This window comes from Hipposideros armiger, unplaced genomic scaffold (genome assembly GCF_001890085.2).
Source record: "Hipposideros armiger isolate ML-2016 unplaced genomic scaffold, ASM189008v1 scaffold_37, whole genome shotgun sequence".
Taxonomy (NCBI): domain Eukaryota; kingdom Metazoa; phylum Chordata; class Mammalia; order Chiroptera; family Hipposideridae; genus Hipposideros; species Hipposideros armiger.
In genome coordinates, this window is record NW_017731387.1 from 316,581 (window position 1) to 324,145 (window position 7,565).

Genomic DNA, 7,565 nt, shown 5'->3' on the forward strand with positions numbered 1-7,565 from the left:
TGGTTCAGTGAAAGCCTCACATTTCAAAGAGAAATCGCACATCAGTCCAAACCACTAAAAGCTGCAAAAGGTAAGGAGTTAACTCCTGAATAGTATACGTAATAAGGAATCCCAAAAGTTGACCTACTAGCTCTTGGTTGTAAAATGCATATATAAATTCCTAATAAGACACATTCTTTCCTAATCATTGGCGATAACACCACTCCTTCAATCAAATATCCCTTCTGCTCAAGAATTGGCAGGCAGGAAGATGAAGTTTCCACAGTGATTTATTGTTCATTATTTTTACAATGTTTTCATGAAGATAATTCACATATTTAAAGATCCTCCAACATTCAAAAGGCACCATCAGGCATTATCCCTTTAAATGACTGGCATTTTACCATCACTAAAGTTCTTGTTTCTTTTCTTTAAATAACACTGATGAACCAGTGGCAGCAATTTCCCTTCTTCGTGAAGCCGATGAGTGTCAGTTGCTCCTCCAATAAAAGTTCCATTGACAAATATTCTTGGCACCTGTTGGATAAACAAAGATTAAATGTCACCCTAGTGTCAGAAGTAAAAGACCATTTCACATAATATTCAATGCTCGCACTCTGGCTACTTTTATGGGCCAAGCACCATACTAAACTCTGTCACAGATTACCTATTTCAACCTTTACAACCCTTGAGTTAGGTACAGTTTTTAGCCTTGTTTTGGAGGAAAAGGAACCACAGGAACAAGAGCACAATGACAGTAAATGCCAGGGCTGGGATTTATTTAAATCCAGGACAATCTTTCTCTCAAGGTCTTCCTCCAAAGCACGATGACACAAAGGAGGTAAAACAAAGCAGCCTCTAATTATTAATAATGTTTAAGTTTCTTACGGTTGTTTACTAAAGGGGAAGAGTATACTCAACTTCTTCTATGCACAGAGAAACGAAGGAAAATGGCAACATTATATATTTTTCAGATAATGCATATTATGGAAAAATCCACAAATGTCAAGAATCTAAAACCACGGGGCACTAATGCAGTCCTGTTGGCACAGTAACTGAAGACGGATGCCTGATCTGTACTGTCCAGGGGAGGGGAGGAAGGCTACTCTCACCCTGAGAGGAGTTCCGGGAAGCAGTCACGCCAACATCATTACCCCACCCATCCCAGTCAACACACACACATGCGTGCACACATGCACGCAAGAATAAAAATAAGAGGAATGGGTTCTGCTGTTTCCTCGTCTATAAATCCGGTTCCCAGATCTGCCATTTCTTTACCAACACAAGATTCTCAGAGAATGTCTGGCTCCCTCTTCCTACCTAACACGAGGGTCTGGGCTCTAGTGACCCAGGTCACCACCTNCCCCCAAAGCCTAGAACCTTGGGAAGCCCTGACGCGCCCCCAGAAAAGCCGTACAGGAGCCGCCCCACATCTGCAGCTGCAGTAACCTGTGGTCAACCCTGGTCCGAACATACCAGGTGGGAAGCCGCGGCCGTCCCGCGCAGCGCGGCGAGGTCTCGCGTGGCCTTGCGTCCTGCCGGAAGTCCACGCGGGAGCGGGCCGTGGCGCCTCAGGCCTCGTGCCCAGCGCCCTGGCGCTGCTGCCCAGTGGCCCCAAGGCGCACAGCCGCGGTGCTGGCCTTTCGGACACGCACTGACGCCGCAAGGGCCCCTCGCAGCGACAAGGTGAGTCCAGGGCGTCAGGTTGGTGAGCGGCCTGAGTCCCGTAACTTCCAGCATCGTCGTGGCGGGACGTGGGGGTCGAAGGAGCGGCCTCCCACGCCTGTGTCCACGGTGTCAGACTCTGAGAACGAAGCCGTGGAGCTGGCCCTGCGGACCGGGTCTCCCGCAGGCGTCCAGGTGGGGCCGTCGTCACACTGGGGGGGGGGGGTCCCCCAGGTTGCAGCGACAGGGTGAGGGGAGGCGCGCAGAGGCTGAGAAAAGGGGTGACAGGCCCGTGTCCAGCGTGCCAGGCCGGGCTGGTGAGACCATCAGGAGGCGAGGCTTCCAGGGCTCCCGGGCGAGCGCCGGTGCGGCTGGTCGGTTGAGGCCTGAGCCCTGAGCCGAGCCGGTGCTGCGCCCCCTTCCGCAGCCCCACAAAGCCGTCGGTGGCCACACTCCACCCTGCGTCTGCAGGCGCCTCGTCAGGGCGGCCCCTGGGCGCGCCTCTCACGACAGGCTCTGGCCTGACTGTCGCTTTGTGACTGACACAACTGTCAGAGTCCATTTTGTGTTCATAATGAATGCGCTGTACGAGTATATCGTTATAATTGTCCTGTTTTTTAAACCTCTCCCTGGGCCTCATTTATAAATTAAACTTCATCACGGGTGCGTCTGTGTAGGAAAAGCGTAGGGTGTATAGGGCTCAGCACTACCTGCGGTCTCAGGTGTCACCTGGGGGCCTTGGAGCGTGTCCCTGAGGACAAGTGGGGACTACTGTACGTATCTCCGAACCATTGTGATTATAGTGGACATTATACACCACCGAGTGTCTACTCTGTGCCAAGCACCGTGCTGGGATCCACGTCATCGCCATTTCTCAAATATTAAAGGAAGAGAGTGGTATTATCTACCTTTTATTCAAAGGAACGTCAAGAGTTCCAAGAGATTACGTCACCTACCTACTAACCGTACCTTGTAAATGTGACTCGTGAAATGAGCACTTCTGTCTTAAGCTAACAGGTGTATCACTCTAAGTACCAGCTACAGCTTTCACTGAGGATGGAGTCCCTCTGGTGGCCTCCCCAAATCCCTCCCCTTTAGCCCTAGACTTTGTAACTAGCCCTGCATCATCAGGTCAGTCAAGTTCTTGGTCATCGGGTCAGCAGGGCAGCCACTCAGTCCCAGAAGACTGCCACCCACCCCCCACTTCAGACCCCCACTGAGAGTCCAGGTTGTCACCTGTGCTTCTGACGGACTGGCTATAGATTGGAGGCTCCAAGGACCTTCTCCTTGGGTTCAATTAATTAGCTAGAGCAGCTCATTTTCTTACTCGATTACCGGTTTATTATTAAAGGATATACCTCAGGAAGAGATGCACAGGGCGAGGTGTGGGGAAAAGGCTCGGAGCTCCCGTGGCCTCTCCAGGCACACCACTCTCCGTGAATCTCCCTGTGTTCACCAACCTGGAAGCTCTCAGAACCGTGCCCTTTTGGGGTTTTATAGAGGCTTCATCACATAGGCGTGTTAGATTAAATCACTGGCCATTGGTGATTGAGTGCAACCTCCAGTCCCTTTCCCCTCCCTAGAGCTGGGAGGTAGGGCTCAAAGCTCCAACCCTCTAACCACTTGCTTGGTTCCTCTGGTAACCAGCTCCCATCCTTATGGGCTTTTGCATTAGTCACCTCATTAATACAACAAAAGACACCTTTCTGGCTCTGCGCACAGACAATTCCAAAGGTGCCAGGAAAGGGATGAAAGCCAAATATATATTTCTTNCCTGAGGGGGAAAATGTGGAAGAAAATTTTTCACAGGAAAGGTGAGTATTGACTAAGAAGTCACTATTCTCTGTTCAAGAGAAAGAAGGAATATATTCCACCTCTCCTTAGATGGTCCTAGAAAAACAAACTCATACTCTAAATGAGGAGATGCTGTTAACATTTGCTTAATCTTTTAAAATAACAGGTAAATTGCAAATGATAGAACGCCGTTTTAATCAGGCTTTTTTTCTCATTTTCTGAGATTTTGCAAAAACATAAAATTATTTTGGAAATTTAAGGCAGAGTTCCTGAATAAATTTGAGGATCTGACAAATGAGAATCCCCTTTAAAAGCACAATAAAGCTAAATCTACACAATAATTCAAGGGAAATTATTATGATTGTTTATCAGACCTATTTTAATTTGACCTAAAGATATTGCACCCACAAGTACAAATTTTTTTGATAAGTGATGCCCTTATAGTAAGTAATCAAAAATGAAAAATTTTACACTTGTATACCACAGGTTTGGGGTGATTTGTTAAGGCAGTATCCTCTAGAGAAATGTCATACAGCCTCAATGTAAACATGCACAAGGAAGAATTAGAAAATCAAAAAGATAAGGTAAGCTATGAAATCTGTTGTACTTGCTGTATGGATTTTATTCAGTACCCCCGTATTTGCTAATCTCTTATTTGTTGGAAGATTGCATTATACCTCTATTTTTCTCTTAAACTCCTGACATTTTTGTCTTCTCTTTGTAGTCCTGCTCTGCCTGGGAACTCGAATGAATGGCAGGACAGGCACCCTTAGTTAGGTTTGGGTTGAATCTTTTGCAGGTTGCTCTTTGTTCAAGTAGATTTAAGATCATATTTTTTCAAATTAATAATGGGCAGGTCTCTTGGAACAACAAGTGGATTGACATTCTCTCCCCAAATCAAAGTATATTGTATACCTTTTGCATTAGATGTTTGCAGAAATTTTGAGGCCTTTGATAAGACCAATTCAGCCCTTGTTTGCAATTATGGATGTACCTAGCTCTTAGAAAAAGCTCTCTTCACAAAATAACTGAATATTCTTTCAGAAAATAGTATGTCTCAATGCTCACAGTCCCATAACTATCAAGACCCCTGTCAAAGCCTTTGGTCTACTAAGTACCACGTTGACCTTACGTATACATGGGTTGTAGCATACAAGGTCTTGTAAATAACAGTACTCACATTCAACATTATTTTAAATTGGTGAGCTTTTTATTTGCTTTTGGAAAATTAGGAATTGTTTAAAATCCTGTGGTAATATTTTTCAAGTAACTAATAATGTACTTAAGCTTACTGATTAAATAAAATTATAATGACACATTTTCCTAAACCCTAAAAATACCAAATTATATTGGAAATTGGTAGAAAAATAAACTTGAGAAGTTAAGTTACAAAATTCTATTACTGAAATTAAAGTGATAATTTTCAGTGAGGATGAATTTTGTAAATACAATGAAAATAATACTAAAGCTGTTTCTGAGCCTAAAGAGATTTTTCCCTTTGCTTCAGTTTCGCACCACCATGGGACCATAGTAACCTTGTGAACACAAGTGTTAGTATTTAATTTTAAAATGTATTTAAATTTCTGTACTTTTAGAAGTTATCGGAATCAATGCTTGCACAAAAGAAATGTTAAGTTAGCTACATTTCTGCTGGTTTCACTTAACACTTGGATTATTAAGGGTAGTAAATGGGGTGAAAGTCTTGCTATTTTATATATCATTATCACTTACAATTGATGGATATTGTATCCATACAAACATTGTATTGAAACTTCTGTTTCTATTGTTAGGCTTTATTTGCAATGTAAAATGTTTAGAATCCATATGCAGCCAAATTAAATTTAATTATACATGTAATGAATAGTAGCCAAGAAAAAATGTTTTTGTTGCACTGTTATTCTAAATATGGACTATATATAATTTGGTATGGTGTAACTAGACATAACTTTATAGTGCATTTGAGTGATATTTTCTTCCTTTTATTGCCAGCTTCTGATAATGAAGAAATTCTCCAAAGGGATGAGAGACATGAAATCTTTTTTTTAATTGCTTGGGGGAGAGGCGTTATCTAGTTCTGAATATCCATTTGCTTTGTATGAAGGTTTTGATTTCCATAATTGACCACCTGATGGATATTTAAATTACACAGACTAATAATGCCTGCATAAAATAAGATTTAAGTATGCAAGAGCCTTAAAGTGAAAAACATGATCTTTTTGACTGCCTTAAAATATGACTAGCTCTCCAGCACAGGCATGAAGCTCCCTGGCATAGGTTCTGTTCATTAAGCAATGCCTTAATAGTGTTAGTGCTTCTCAAGGAGGAACTCCAAGGGTCTTTTAGAGCTTTCACTTTTACATAATGAATGGGAATTTAACTATTAAGTTTTAAAACCTTACTATACGTTAGTAGGTGAAGCACCCATTAACAGGATAAACACGACTGTTAACATTAGTAATATTTGTGGAAGTTCAAGGGGTTTTTTATTGTTTTGTATAACAAATTATCCAAGAAGCTGGACTTTATGTAACATTAACTCCAAGGACTAAGTTGCATATTTAAACACTATGAATGAAAAAATACAGTTACACAGTTCCAGAAAATGGTTAATTTTTTAAGGGAATTTTTCAAGACAAAAGGCAAATATTTTGTTTCAAGCCTACAAGCAAATTCATTCAAAAAAGTGAATGTAGTTGTGAAACAATTGCAACCGTTGCAATAAAAAGTATCCAGACCAGTGATTTGTTAAATTGCATTCACATTTTTTACATTAAATTTGCCTTTCAAAACAGGAATCTTTTATAAAACTGGAAGAGAACTTTAAATTGTCAAGCTGGTGCTTAAAAGTATATAAAGTTTGATTGATAACAAGTGTCATTTCAAAGGAAAGGACCCTGAAGGGGGGAGGGGCCCCAGGTCTGTTGATAAACTCACTGATGCTTTGTTTAGTCTTCCAAGTTTTCACTGTAAATAAAATACCTAACAATGTAATTTTGCTGTTTTCTGATAGAAAATGGAAGAAATACTAATGTATGAAATTTATTACATGATAAAATAGTTTTCACCGATACTGTGAAATCTTAACTTCCTCTTTTTTATTCTTGCAAAATGCCATATGGAATAAATCATTTTAGACATGGAATGCAGGTGGGCACTATGTGAACTGTTTCTGGTCAATTGTATTCTTGTAGAAATTGATAGAAGTACCAAATAAACTATGCACATCAAATAATTGTCTTTATTTCTTTAAAGAAATAAGAATTTGAAGGCTATAATATGCTTTATAAAAATCTAAGACTTTTAGTAATCTGTTGTATTTGAATACGATGAAAATAAGTTTTTGGTAATTAAATTGGTCTTACCATCCCTTTCCATATACTACTGTATAACTGTTATTTATTTAAAATATATGTGGGTGGGATTTTTTTCCAACGGATTTCAATTACAGGATCAAAACAACTGGATTTAATCAAAGTGCACATTTGTAAGAGTTTTAAAACAGGATTCTTTGAAAAAAATCTCAGATTTGCCTTTGGGAAAAGTTAACAGCAAAAGTCAGCTATGCCACTAAAATAATTTTGTTTCACTGCCAGTTTGCAGACATTTCTATCTGAATTCCCATAAAATTTTTCTGAAAAGTTTCAAGATCAGAGCTGGAAGTTACGCAGAAGAGTGAGAGCATGTTACATGGGCATATACCCACCAAAACTTTGAACATTTGGTTGATTTTATAGTTTCTTGTTTAAACATGACAGTCAACAGCTGTGTAGAAAAGGAAGACTGCAAACTATACATTTCTTCATAGATGAAGAAAATTAGACTTAAAAATTTTAACAATATTAAGCCTTATGAAGGAAATTTGACTTTAAAAAGTGTTTCTTATATGGCATTTGTTAATCATATACATTAGTAAACAATAAAATCCGGGTACATTTAAACAAAAGACCGGCCCCCCTCTCTTTCTTCTCAACAACTTTTCAGTTTTCCAATTAGATATTTTGACAAATTAAGTGCAAACTGATTCGTGATAAAGTGAGGAAACAAATGGTCCACTTAATATTAATGGATTCCAGTAAGCCGTTTATCTCTCAGATCTTAACATTAAAAATAAAAGGATTGAAAAAAAA

General features: G+C 40.3%; 1 pseudogene; it reads left to right on the top strand.

Annotated features, from left to right (window-relative positions):
- The first annotated feature begins 1,542 nt into the window (after positions 1-1,542).
- LOC109380518 (U1 small nuclear ribonucleoprotein C-like) overlaps positions 1,543-7,565 on the top strand; it is a 37,651-nt pseudogene continuing 31,628 nt past the window's right edge.